The sequence below is a fragment of the Mustela nivalis genome (genome assembly GCF_964662115.1).
Source record: "Mustela nivalis genome assembly, chromosome: 8".
NCBI lineage: Eukaryota > Metazoa > Chordata > Mammalia > Carnivora > Mustelidae > Mustela > Mustela nivalis.
Window position 1 is genome coordinate 5,353,470 of NC_139027.1, and position 14,274 is coordinate 5,367,743.

The 14,274-nt window shown below is 53.4% G+C and overlaps 2 long non-coding RNA genes across 4 annotated transcripts in view; one reads left to right on the top strand and one right to left on the bottom strand.

The window, feature by feature from the left end:
• The first annotated feature begins 2,718 nt into the window (after window positions 1–2,718).
• Window positions 2,719–11,335, top strand: LOC309870732. 3 transcript variants are annotated; one of them, XR_014314777.1, is made up of 3 exons: window positions 2,719–3,114; window positions 6,761–6,905; window positions 7,785–11,335. It is a non-coding gene; the product is annotated as an uncharacterized lncRNA (long non-coding RNA). The 3 variants fall into 3 exon arrangements; XR_014314778.1 differs by lacking the exon at window positions 2,719–3,114 and adding an exon at window positions 3,607–3,860; XR_014314779.1 differs by lacking the exon at window positions 2,719–3,114 and having other exon boundaries at window positions 5,208–6,905.
• Window positions 11,336–12,257: 922 nt separating this feature from the next.
• Window positions 12,258–14,274, bottom strand: part of LOC309870736 — a 34,992-nt gene continuing 32,975 nt past the window's right edge. The window contains exons 10-11 of the long non-coding RNA XR_014314784.1: window positions 13,871–14,079; window positions 12,258–12,713 (exon numbers count right to left, since the gene is read on the bottom strand). This is a non-coding gene — a long non-coding RNA (uncharacterized lncRNA). The remainder of the gene's footprint in view (window positions 12,714–13,870; window positions 14,080–14,274) is intronic.

The window sequence follows — 14,274 nt, forward strand, 5'->3', positions numbered from 1 at the left end:
CGTGCAATTATTTGAACAGTTCTGAGGTGCTGCCCCCCCAGGAAGTCTTCAGTTCAAATTTGGGGTCATCCCGGTCTCCCCTGCCCGCAGCCCCTCCCCCCACCGTGCCGGAGCACTTACTATAGGACTTCCCCTGCACAGGGCCGCACGCAACTTCCTCCGGGGCGGCCGTGGCTCTCCGGAGGCGTCCCAAGGTCACAGGGAGCTTAGGCCCGAGACATCAGCCACCAAAGCTGCTGTCAAAGCTGCACAGGGAATTCGGGGCTGCACCTCCAGGGGCTGCGCGAGTCCGGCGTGCGTCCGTGTGAAGCCATCACAGAAATCAAATGTGTCCACACGGTGCACAATGTGTCCTTCACTTTTCTTTATTTAATGTCATGTAAGCACCTGTCATGGCTGTACGTGGACGGCTCTTTTTCTAACAAACACCCGATAATGCTACTGAAGACTGTATCATAGATCCGACTGAGCCCTACTCGGGGACTTCAGAGCCAGGCTTTGGCTTTTATAAACGTTGCTCTAAGAAGTCGGCTCATATGTACTCGTTCTGTAGAAATAGAAAGTTCTCTGTATGTCGCTATCCACAGATATCTTTTTTTTTTTTTTTTTTTTTTGCATTTCAATGACTTTATTGAGAGGTATATCCCTTAGTACCAAAACATAATGGTAGTTGGTTAGGCCACCTCTGCCAACTCAAAATGAACACTGATGTAGTCAATTATTGAAATATATCAGCCTTTTGGGAAAATTGAAGTTATCCACAAAACACAGTTCACAAAAGTATAAGATATATTGTGGTTCTTTGGTTTATTTTCTAGTGCACATTTACCCACAACATGATGTCAGAACTGGGTCCAGCCATTATGGATGGACTCAGGCTACGTGCTGCACTGAGTAAGTGTCTGCAACACTTTTCATGCTGTAGATCTCCTTACAGTCACTGACTTAATAGAAAATCTTGAATATTATCCACCGGTATCTTTAAAGGTTCCTACTCGCCTAGAAACAACGTCTGGTGCTCCGCACACCGTGTCATCAGCTGTGGTCACTGCTGGCACATGGGATTGGGGAAGAAAACTCGAGCTTTGTGTAAGCAATACTTTATACTGTTCTGGAAATGCCATCAGTAAAGGGGAAAATAAACGAAATGCAGTCCATGTTGAAGCGCCTTCAGAAGGGGTTTTCTTAGTGGGCGTGGATCCGGCAGGAGCAGAGCCACAGAACCAGAGAACAAATGGAGGAAGACGGCAGAAGGAGCCGCCGGGAGCCCATCTTGTTCTACTGGGGCGGCTCTCCCCTGTGCCGACGAGGACAGGACCTGGGTTCAAACCCTGCTCCGTGCACTCACCCGGCCCCTGGGTGTTGTTTTTGTCTCTGAGGACTTCCCTTTCCCCACGTGCCGAATGGGACCCCCAGCCAGCCGGTCCCACGAGACCACCAGAGAGCACCAGGCACGGGGGGACCCACCATCAGCTCTGTCCTGCCATCTTCCTCCTCCCTGCTCCACGTCGTGAGAAAAAGAAACACCGAATCTCACGGCTGCTCCTCAAGTCCCCGTGCCTCTCCAGCCTCCCCCAGGGCCCCAGCCCAGTCTCAGACCACTGACCAATCCCAGCTCACCTAAGACCAGGGGACCTCGGGAATCAATAACTTGAGCCGAAAGCCCCGGCTTCAGAGGCTCCCATGAGATAAAAGTCAACTGGCCAGTGGGGTAACTGCTGACGTCACCCCCTTCCCACAGATCTCAGGGGGCTGTTCTTGTGGCCAGATGGGCTCATGTCTGTGAAATCATGTGAGGTCATGTGAAGTGGGGACTGTAGTCACCCCTACTCCCAGGAGCCAGCCCTGGGTCCCCAACTAGCCAGACTCCCCAGGCCTGGGAAGGGTTGCTGTTAGTCACCAAAGATCCTGCCCCCACCTCCCCAGAGGCTGCCCTCCTACCCCAAAAGCAGTCCGGGTTCCCAGCCCAGGAATCAGCCTTTGGCCCGCTCCCTAGAGACACTCTGAACACTGCAAGTGCCTTCGCTCCAGAGAACATCAAAGCCCACAGCATTTCCTACCGTGTCCTTCAACCCAGTGAGCTGTGAACGTCTGTCCCCGTGGCCCGGGTGCTTGGCTTTGACCAGGAGCCAGACCCCATGCCCAAATCCATTGCAGAGGTGGGTGATGCGGCTCCCCCAGTGGAAAGGCTGAGGTGGGTGCCTGGGATTTGCACCTTTAAGCCACTCCGTAAAGAGCTTGTCTCCATAAGCCTCTCCTCCACTTTCTTATGGGCTAATGGGTTAAACATCTTTAATTTTAGAAATAATTGCAAACAACTGTAAAGCACACACTGGTCCGAAATCTGTCCATGCATAGGGGACAACAACATTTTTATCCTACCGCAGTTACCCACCTTGGCTGCAGATGAAATGTTAATGAAAGGTTATGCTCGCAGCCTTCCAAAAATGATTACTCGAGACAGCAATTATATTTTCCCCCTTTCTGTGCAATAAAACTGTACCTCACTGTGCACTGAGAATTAATAATTTCAAACCCTGTTGTTACAGAGGCGGCATCAAAGCGGAAGGGAAGGCATGCCCATGAGGGAAAACACACACACGTTGAGACCCACAAAGAAAAGTGGGTGACTTCAAAAGAGTAGCATTCTATATTCAGGGCTGGGATCTTTTCTCAAGGTCATTAACGACTCTAGCTGACTGAAAGAGTGGCCCAATTACAAAGCACACAGAGAAACAGAAATTAGAACAGGACATAGTGACAGCTCCAGCCCTGGGTCACTCTGCACAGCCTGGCAAAGACCTGGAACCCATTGGCCAATTCCCCCAGAATCCTTCATGACTCAAAAACTCAGGACAGCCGGCTGAGTCCAGAGCCAAAGTTCAGGAGCTTCCTGGGTAATTTCCACGTGAGAAGAAAGAAGACACCCCGTAGCCCGGAAGAAGAACAGCAGCCATTTATTGAGCATGTACTATACTGCAGGCAAGAGCAGCGAGGCAGGAATGCCCAGCCTCCCTGGATGGCTAACAGAACGGAAGCTCAGAAAGATTCAATGATCTGCCCGAGCTTGCACAGTAAATGCAAGAACTGGGATTTGAACTGACGTCAAAGAGGGTAAGGGCGGTCTGTGTGTCTTCCCCGTTCACTTGGGTCCCCTCAGACCTACCTAGCAGGGTGCACAGCACAGAGCAGGTGCTCAATGAATTGTACTTATTTAATGAGGGCGATTACTCTGGCTTGAGCCTCTGTGCTCGGAAGGCAAAACTCTGCCCCTTCTCCACAGACTCCAAGAGAAAAACCAGTTGCAACTTTCAATGAGTCTCAGCATTGAGGGAACTGGGGTGGGTGGGGGAAAGAGCAGGCACGGGATTTGGCACACCCCGTGACAGCAGGCCCCCGGCATGCCCCCCCACCAATGCATGCTCGAACTTCACCCCTGGAGGTCCAATATTTTTCCTAAGATACATTATAATCATCCGCTACATTAGTGGGCTACGGTGTGAGGCAATTGGGGTTCCTTTTGTTCTGTGACCATGCGAAAATCAGAAATTTTTCATGACTCTCCCTTGAGGAACCTTGGGTGACCAGATAGTGCCCTGGTCCTTGGGGGTGGGGGGCCCGCCCACTGCCCTTCAGCCCTTTAGGTAACTCTGGGGCAAATGAGAAAACCTTAAGGCCTTAGAGAACAAGGTCACAGGTTGCAGGCGAACCAAGAATTGGGGAGCTGTGACGGAGCTTGGGATCATGTGACCCGGAGCCGGACCCAAAAGGCAAAGGAGAAAATCTGCTGACCCTACCGGAGGTGGGGAGAGCTGCTGAGGCAGGGGGAACAGAGCTGTCCTGGGGTCACCGAGGTGGGGGTGAGTGAGGCCTTCCCCTTGGACAGGGAAGAGCAGGGGTTCCGGAGAGTGGGTGGTGCATGTGGAGAGAAGGGCCCAGGGAGGCCAGAAAGTGGCCAGCGGTGGGGAGGGGGGAGACTGCCTGCCGGGTGGGTTCCTCGAGCCCCAGGATTCTTCTGGAAACTGCAGCAGTTCTGGGTACATGTGAGGAGCTGGGGCGGCCCTTTATGATGGGAAAGGCAGGAGGGGGCAGGAGAGGAGGTGATAGGAGAGTGTGAGAGACACTCGGGGACTCAGCTCCTCAAGCAGAGGCAGCGAGCTGGGCCGACCGAGGATGCCTTAAAGCAGATGGGCGGACTAACGGGAGCCCGGTCACTGCCCAGAGCCCAGGCTGGTGACAGGGCCGGCAAGCAGCAGCCAGAGGAAGGGACACCCATGCTGAGTGTCCTGTGCATGTGGCATGGCGCTCGGTGCGAGATTCAAGGTCAGAAAACATGAACGCAGCCCATGAGGGTCATGCAGCCGTGTGACAAGGCCAGCTCAGCCTGAGTGCAGCCGGATGCAGAAGTGAGGGCCCGAGGCTTGCTGGGGAATCGTGACGGAGCCCGGGTACCGCGGCAGCTCCTCGGGGGGCATGGCCTGCCAGGGGCAGTGTTTGCACAAAGGGCTCAGATGAAGAGTACCACAGTCCCCGAGACACCTGCCGACCGGGGTTCCATGAGACCCCCAGAAAGCCCTCTAGTATGGGGACACCCTGGTGGGAAGCCCGAAGAACACGACGGCCAGGGGCACTGCTGGAGGGAAAGACGGAAAGAGGGTCCCACCACCTCCGGAAAAGGACCAGAGCGCCTGCATTTTCTGAGCGGGAATGAATCCACTGGCACCATCCCTCTTAGTCACACGTGGTCCCAGAGCCTGGAGAGTCACTGCCCAGAGGTAGCAAGGCCCCAGCTTCCTCCTGCCCTTGACCTATGGGTCCTTCCCTGCTCAGCAGGGCTTGGCCAGAGAGGCCACCCAGAGAAAAGGCACAGGGGAGAAAAAAGAGAGGTGGCAAAGGGAGCTGGGTCCTGGGACGGAGCAGCCCCGGGATGTGGGATTCCATTTACAGCCTCAGAGAGCTCCTCAGGGAGCCTCGGGCGGGGCCTCACAGGCCTTCCTGACCTGCCTATGAGTGGGGGCAGGGGTCAAGGAGGCAGAACACAGGCATGAGAGAGTAGCCAGGGCCACCAGAACCGCTGCCGGGAGCTGCGCCAGGGCTGGGGTGCCTGTCGGGGGACCCACTCAACCCCGGCCTCGGCCAGTGTGGGTCACAGATGCTCCAGCCTTCGTGTGCAACTGAGCGAGGAGCACCTGCGAGAAGAAGAAGCGGGAATGTTCGGAGAACCAGATCCTCCTTCCCTCTTCCAGAAAATTGGGGCCATTTTCCAAGAAAGTCAAAGAAGAAGAAGTCAAAGAATCTGCTTTCCAGAGCCTGAGAGACAAGGCACTTTCCCAGTCACAGTTTCCAGCAGCGCCTACCTACTCCCATCCAGAGGGCGGGAAGCGGGTCGCCCAGGCCAGGAACACAGAGAAGCTGGGGGCTCAGAGCAAGCCCCCAACTCCCCCACCCCACCCCCAGCCCCGCCCAGATCTGTAGGAAGAGCCTCTCCTCAGCAGTGTTCCAGATTCTTCCTCCACCCAGGTCTCACCCAGCATGGGGACAGGAATGCCTGAGGATCCCTGGGACGCACACCTGAGAGGTGGCCCCCTTGAGCCCAGGGTCTACGGGCAGAGAAGCAGTAACGGCCCCCAGCGGGACTGAGGTGGTGCGGCCACCTGGTCTTAGTCATGGGGAGCGGGGGCGTTGAGAGGAGGGGGCGCTCTGCCTGGCTCGGGGAGGCACGGGGGCATCACAGGCTCACGCATTCATTCCGTGACACTTACTGGACGCCTCGCGATGCGCAATCTTAAAACAGAAGCGGTCTCAGAGGGGAGGGAGGCTTGTGATTCTCCGACCCAGCGCAGGGAGACGGCCCGCCCGGGTCGGGACAGGGACATGCGCGGGCACAGAGCGCGGGCTGGGGCGCAGAGAGGGAAAGGGAGAGAGGGTGCGCGGCCCCCGGGACCCGAGACTCGGCTGCGGGCGCCTCTCTAGCGCCTGGATGGAGAAGTTGGGGTCAGAGCTCCAGACGGGAGTCCCGGCTGCTGAATTCCCCTCCCAGACATCAGAGGCGAAGAGGAACACGCATTCGAGACCACCTGCGCCAGCACTTCCCGCTGGGTCAGAACGTCGGGTCGTCTCGTCTCCAGCGGGGCGCAGGGACCGATTCGCTTCGGTGGCGGCCCCGAAAACCACCGCTCCAGCGCGAAGGCGGCTGCCCCCGGGGACGGGCCCGGGGCGGAGCTCCTGGAGGCCCCGCCCACCGCGCGCACCCGGCGCAGCCCCGCCCGGGGCCTCCTCGCCGTGACCTTCCCAGCCGGGTGCGGGAGTCCCCGGCGCTCGGTCCCCGGCTCCGTGCCGCTTCCCGCTCCTGCCTCCCGGCATCTCTGCGAACTGTCAAAATCACCACTTTTTAAGTCCGTTTCATTGCTCAAGACTTTTTTTGGATGAAGCCTTTCCTTATTCCTGGGCCCAGATACAACCTTTCTTTCTTTTCACCACTCCACCTCCGGACCCCCCAAAACCCCATCCCCACCCTCCGTAATGTGGGCACACCTCTAGCCCCGCTGATCGTATCGTAGGGCCTGCTTGCCCCGGGCACCGCGAGGTCCTTCAGGACTCTGTGCATGGGAGGAGAGAGGACTTGCTTCCCTCACCCTGCGAGCAATCCCAGCTTCACCCTACGCCGGCGCCTGTGCACTGTCCGGGCTCAGAAGTGGAACCAGGGCCCTGCCTTTACGATGAAGTTTCCTCTGCCCTGACACGAGTTGTCCATCTGCAGGACTCGCCTGTGCCCCCTGGAAACCGCCAGGCTCCGCTCCCCACTGCAGCTGACGGCTCAGCGGGCTCAGTGCCCCTAATGTGCGCTGCGCGCCAGGCTGAGCGGCCGGACAGCGGCAAGACGCTGTGCAGGGGTGTGCTGCAAGGTGAGAAGAGTGTGAACCTCGAGGTCAGGGGGACCCACTTTCCAACTCCGCCTGCCTTACACGGTGGCTGTGCTTAGGCAAACTCCCCGTGGCTCCGTTTCTTCCGCTGCAAAGCAGGGGCAGTGACCACTGTCCGGCAGACCTCCTGTAAGCTCTGCAGAAAAGCAGGAGCACCTGTGGGCTCGCAGTACACATCAGTCGCTATTGGGCACCGAGGGGATGCTGGAGATGAAGAACGCGCGCTCCGGACCCAAGTCCCCTGGGTCAAACCCTGGCTCTGCCACGGGTTTGTTGTGCAACCTCGGACGAGTTTCCTCGTTTTTCTGTGCCTCGGTTTTCCCATCTATGAAATGGGGATAATATGCTTAACAGTGACTCCATCTCTGGGAGGGGGAAGAAAAGTTTGGGAAAGAGTGGTGGCCGCAGCACAACGCTGTAAATGTAATGAAAGTCGTTGAATTGTATGCGTAAAATGGGTGAAAGGGACACTTTTATATTATGTATGTTTTATCACAGTTTTACAAAGTTAATAATAATGGCACATACTAAGAAGCTGTGGATTATTGCCTGTGAATCATCCCTCAATAAAACTGCTAGTAAAAAATAAAAATAAATGAGGATAATAGTTTAACCTGCCCGGTAGGGTTGTTGGAGGGGATTAAGTGAGTATATAGGGTCCTGAGAACAGTGTCCAGGGCTGCTGGGGAGCCGCCAGCCGGTGCTGGCTAGCATATTAAATATACACCATCTGTATCATTTAATTTAATCTTTACAAGCACCCTACAAATTAAAAGGTATTTTTACTCATTTGATGGGTAAGAAAATTGATGATATATTAAAGCATGCACATCCTATCAGCTATTGGTTCTGTTTCTCTAGGGGACCCTGAGCGATACAAGCTGCAAATTCCCAGGTGCATTTGGAACCAGAATGACCCACTCACTGCGGCCACGAGCTCCCGCCACAGCCGGAGTACCTAAGACGTGCCGACGGCCATGGCCACACCTCAGTAGCAAGAACTAGAAATTCCAGCACTTTCCCGAGGAAGGAGAAGCACAACTCTGTTTGGGGATCTGTGAAAGTTTGGGTTTTCTGGGGCCTTTTGTATTTTGTTTTAGGATCCTTTTTTATTAGTATTATACAAACCACACAGAAATGTCTGAAATTTCCACTTCTAAGCTGGCTGTACGTCACCTGACAGGCACAGTGCTAGGTGACAATGGAAGACGCTGACACTTGAGAAGCCATCCTGCTCAGAAACGGAAGGAAAGGTCACTGTGTTGAAGGTGCCTGGTAAGTGGTTACACTCCTGGCTACTGAGTGTAGAACTTGGTCCCCCAGAGATAGCACTGGACACTTCTAGAAGCTTCTCCTCACGATGGCTGCTCCCCCCGCCCCTTCTCGTTTTTCCCTCTCTTTTGTTTTTTTTTCTTTTTTTGTGGGAGGAATTAGATTTCATTTTCTTGTAAGCATAACGTCTTTATTTTTCGACAGTGTTCTGTTAGTGTCAGGTGTACAGTGTCGTGACTCGACACTTCCATCCATCACCCAGAGCTTGTCACCTCCTTCATCCCCAACCCCCGAGTGACCCAAACCTCCACTCACCTCCCCTCTGGTAACCATCAGACTGTTCTCTGTAATTAAGAGTCTGTTCCTTGGTTTGTCTCTCTCCCTTTTTCCCTTTGCTTGTTTGTTTTGCTTCTTAAACTCCACATCTGAGTGAGATCATATGGTGTTCCCACACCCCTTCTTCCACGCAGCTCTGGGCTCACAACAGGAGCATAGCCTTCCACTGCTGCCAGAGCAGGAGAGGTGCTGGGCTCCAGGGAAAGGGCTGGCAGCTCTCAGAGGCCAGTGACCAGAGGCAAAGCTGGGAAAAATGGCTCATCTCGAAAATGGATGTCAGGCTCAGTCAGCTTTGCCTGCCTCTTCCTAAAGTTGAACTCACATTTGCCCCCTGATAGAGAAGGGCTTGCCGCAACGGGGTGGAGGTGGGGGGGGGGGGTGCCCGCAGGGCAGAGATAGACCTGGGCATGGTGGGGGCAGGGGGAGCCGTCAGTCACTTCCAGACAGAACTGGGTGGTGCCAACCAGGGGCCGGACCCCACAAAGTCAGCGAGGGTGGTCCTGGGTCAGGTCACCTCTCTGGAGCCTGAACAGCTCATTTCGAACCCAGACAGGGCATAGAAGAGCTCAAGCCAGCAGGCCACAAACCTTAGACTCACCCCAGATCTGGGATAGGTTTGCAATTAAACCCAAAGACTGGAACTTGGAAGATCAAAACACTTGTCAAGTTTACCCCAATTTGCTTTAAAGTGAGAACAATGACATTTGAGAGCAGATGGTGGGCTTAGGATGTTGCTGTGTGTATCGCGGGATTCTAAAGAGGGATGCACTTGAGTTCCAGGTTCCCTCCTCTCCCTGGCCACCCCAAGGCTCCCAAAGCACTGTCTCCTCCCAGGGCTGGGGGCCCAGGTGTGAACCCCAGACAAGCCCAGACATCTGCCCAGCCCAGCTGGAAGGGCACATTCACCCTCTGGGTCTGTTGGCTTTCCTCTGGGCTGACCCCAAGCAAGACCAGAGGAGTGTGGCGTGCTGAGTGAGCACCAGGCAGGGGAGGAAGTGAGCTGTCACTTCTGCTTCCCCTCCCCCACGGGCCTTCCTGGGGGGTGGGCCTTCCTCCTTGTGGGGGCTGGGGAACCTGGCTTTCCTCTAAAACCTCTGCCCTTGAGAAGGATGCCAGGCGGGGTGCAAGCAGTGGCAGCCCCAGGGCACAAGCCACCTGTACCCCCAGCCGGCACGTCCCGTGGCTCCAGGCTCCTTCTCTCCTTCCGAGTGGGCTGCAGGGACCACTGGCAGGAAAGTGGCCGGCGCTCCCTCACAGACCCCACTCAGGAGGCCACGGAACTGGGGCAGGGCTTTGCAGCAAGCCTGAGGGCTGCGGGGCCCTGGTGCAATCGCGGAAGCCCTCTGGCCCCTGGTTCCCCCCGCAAGCCAGGCTTTAGCCCTGAGCTCTGCCCTCTCTCCCAGTTCCAGTAGTGCGACCAGCAGCTCCCCGATAAATTCCAGTCGGGCACTGGGCACTAAGTGCCTAATCCCTCTGACCCTTGAGCCCACTCGGTGTAAGTGCAGCCGCACTTTACAGATTTGGAAACCAGAGCCCAGAAGGCAGCTAGTGAACAGCATAGCCTGTCAGAAGCCAGGTGCCCTTGCCCACAGCCTTATGCCCTCTCCCCTCGGGGTCCCTGGCTTTGACCCAGCCACCTCACCCTCCTCTGCTCGGGCCCACACTACCCCACTGGCTTTCCCAGAGCCTCCACGAAGTCCCACAGGCCCTCAGGTTAAAACCCTCCAAAACGGCTCAGCCAGAACAAACTTGCAACCCGAAACAGGACTCTAGAAGGAGAGAGGCAGAAAGGCGTGCGGGCCTCCCGCTACCTCCAGGCTCCCTTCACCCTCTCTCCCATCTAACCACCGCGTCCTGGGTGCGGGTGCAGGGGTGAGCCCTGTCTGCCTAGCCGCTGGGCGATCATTCCCCTTTCGCAGATGGAAAACTAAGGCACAGAGAGGCCCCATGGACCACCCAGGGTATTAGCACTAATAACTCAAATCCCAAGGGCTGGGACTTGAGCCCAGACCACGCACCTCTAGGCCTGTCTCCCCACAGGGAGCACTGGCTGGTGACACGGATCTCAGTAGAGATCCGGGCCGCACACACTGCTTCTCACAGGGAAGGGGAGGACCGTGGTGCAAAATCCGGAAAGGCCATGTAGTGCCTTGTGGATGCTAAGAAGTCTCCTCCTGTCCTGCCTTCTCGGCACAGCCCCGGCGAGCTGGCTCGTTGGTCTGTTGACTCACTGCTCTGGGAGACGAGGCTGGAGTAAGCACGTCACAACCTCATAGGGTCCGTTGGACACATGCTGCAGCCCGTTTCCTACAACCAAGAAGAAGCTCTCATATGAAGCCATCAGAGCAGACAAATCCAAACTAAGGAGACGTGCCTAGTAGCATCGGTACACGGGGAGAGCTCAGGGAGATGTAAGACATCGCTGCCCTGGGAGTGCAGTCGGAGGTGGCCAGTGCCCAGAGAGACGTTACCTAATGGGATAACAGAACACTTACAACATCTTTAAACATCTGCACGCCAAGAGGTCACAGTAAGGATGTGTCAAAGACTGAAAGTGGTAGGATGGCTCCCTGAGAAAGTGCTCTTCAGATGGTGGCCTCATAGCCTTCTCTCTCCCTCGCCTGCTCCCATCACAAGCCTGTGACAAGCACCATCTCTCCCAGCATCTAAAGCTTCCTGCCACCATTCTCTGGCGCTCTGGAAGGATTTCGAGGGGGTTGTTACATGTGTACTTCTGAACGTTGCAATTCTGTATCGTTAAAGTCTAGCACTTAATAAAATAACCATGACTGCTTATTTGCAAAGAGTCTTGATGTTCTGGAAGGTTCCTTCTTATAAATGGAAGTTGGTTCTTATAAATATTTGGTTAATTAGCCATGCTATCTGAAATAAATCATTTGTTCTCAGTTTTTACGGTGGTTAACAGTTTGTGAAGTAATTTTTATATACATTAGCCAGTGGCTAGACTGTTATCAGTGCATATAAAAGTTTATGGAATTGAGAATTGAGTTATCCCATCTGATTTTCTCAAAGGCCTATGAGGGGGTAGATTTTTGTTGGCAGAAGGGGCTGCCTTTTTTTTTTTTAAGTATTTATTATCTGAGAGAGAGCATGAAAGAAAGAGAGCAGGGGGGACAGAGGGAGAGGGAGAAGCAGTCTCCCCACAGAGCAGGGACTCGATCCCAGGACCCTGAGATCATGACCTGAGCTGAAATCAGATATTCAACTGACTGAGTCACCCAGGCTCCTGGGGCTCCCTTTTTAAAAGGAAAAACTCAAGTGCCCATAGTGAACAAATTTGCTCTCTATGAAAGATTATCCAATCTCTGGGGGTCCCCCCCACCTTTCACAGAGCCCCACACTCTCAGGATGTAACCACTGTCTACAGTTTTCTGTACATCCTTCCAGAAATTTTCCATCTACACGAACACATACTAATACCTCTTCGCAAACAATAGATGTATATCATCATCATGATGTTTTACCTTTCTGTTTAAATCAAATAACATACCACAGTCACATTTTCCATACAAAATGTGCCTACTCGTTTCAAGGGCAGTATAATATTCTGTTATAGGATGTATCATAATTTACCTAAACCAGCTTCTACTTTATCATGGAATGAATCTTGCTGTAAGTGAACAACCTTGCTCACCCATCTTTGCTCACATTGCCAGAGTCTATCTGCAGGATAAATCCCCAGAATTAGAAATGGAAACTTCAAAATACATGCACTTGTGATGTTGATATTTATTCAAATAAAATGAAATCTGGACCAATTTACACAAGTCTAGGCACCACCTCATGACTGTTCGAGAACCCTATTTCTCCACAACCTTGTCAATCCTGCAGATGGCTGGCCAAACTGGCTCACCCTGGCCGGTATAATTGGTAAAGAAAGGGCATCTCGATCTGATTGACATTTATGAATCGGTGAAGAGGAGCATTTTTTCATGTGTTCCCAAGTTACTGGTTTTTCATTTTGTAAAGTACACAGATTCGGAGAAGTTGAGAAGTGCAGTTTCCCAATGTTTCTCTCCATAGCTGAGGACCAGACACCCATACCTGATGTCGGGTCCAAGGTTATAACTCACGGAACTCGGATGGAGGGGTTCACAAACATCCCCAACTTCACCTTCGTGACGAAACACTTTCTACTAAATCCCTCTGCACGTGGGACAGCTGAAAGGAGAAGAAACGGCGTTGACTTGCCTGAGAACTGGACTTTGAACACCACCTTTCTGGGCTTCTGTTCTTCCCCAAAAGAGAGAAGGGGCCAGTCACCCAAATGTCCGCTAATCTTCATCAAAAGGCATCCACTTTGGGCAAGCAGAAGAAATTGGGTGGGAGATGGCCTTTAGAATCCTTGTGTCTTCTCAACCTGACAGTACAGGATTTGTTTTGTTTGTCCTGCTTCTCCTTTTAACATTTAGTCTTCACTCCACCTAGATGATAACATTCACGTGGTTTGAAACCACGTGTTCTCATGAACAACATAAGCTATAAAGTTTGAGAAATCTGTTTCCACCTCACCACCTCCTCCCCGCCACCTCATTCCTTCCCTCATAATTTCTCATCCCTTTATGGTTCATAGTTTATGTCATTATATAAGAGGGTTTTCTCTCATTTTCCAAATTTCAAAATATATACTGGTGCATTGGGTTTTTCAAATGATTTTGACTGCTCCACCCCACTGCCCCACCTAGAAGGCACTTTCTTTCTTGCTTCTGGAAAACCCTAGATGACACCCCACCAAAGTCCTGCCTAGAACAATGAGCATGGGATAAAAGAGAAGGATCCAGAGTCCAGCAGCTTTAAAACATTGGTTTAAGGGACGCCTGGGTGGTGGCACAGCTGGTTGGGCATCTGACTCTTTGTTTCGGCTGGGGTCATGGTCTGAGGTCATGGGATTGAGCCCCGCATCGGCTCCAGCTCAGCTCAGAGCCTGCTTAAGATTCTCTTCTCTCTCTGCCCCTCTCCCTTGCTCTTTGTCTGTCTGTCTCTCTCTCTCTCTCTCTCTCTCTCTCTCAATGGGTAAATAAGTTTTTAAAAAATTTGTTTAAGTGCCTGTATTTCCCAGTAGGGAAATTCTTCCTTGGTGAGTGGGAGCCTCATCTCTGACAGTCTTCAGAGAGATGCAGTCAAGGACATTGTAGAGATGTCCGTGCTTGCCTTCCATGTCCACGATTTCACGCTGAAATTAGTTCATCCATGTATTCAACAAACATATAGAAAGCTTCCTTTGTGCCTAGCCACACGCTAGGAATCAATGCACGGAAAACGGAATCCCAGCTCCTTTCCCACATTCGGGGGGTTACAGTCCGGTAGATAATACTTACCGAGTCCAGGGTTGTCCTCTCAGCTGGGCAGGTGTTGCGATGCGCAAATTTCCCAGCTATACGGAGCTACACGGAGGCCCTGCGGTAGACAGATAGCCAGTTAGAAGACCCCTGGTCCCTCTTCACCTTGTGCAGGTGTCCAAAATAGGCACAGGGCTCTAAAGGCCCAGTAAAAATCCAACCTCGGCTGATGGGTCATCACCCAGGCCCTGTTGAAGGAGAAAAAAAAAAGCAATAATTCTATAGGAATCATTGGAAAGTCAGAGGGGAGAAATCCCAAACCACTACAGGGCCTGCAGTCTGTCAGGACTCGCCGCATACTGAGAATTTATCCCAGGAGTCAGGAGAAGGCCCAGAGTGGACAGCCATGCAAGCAGCACCGGAACCATGCTGGACATTCTAGG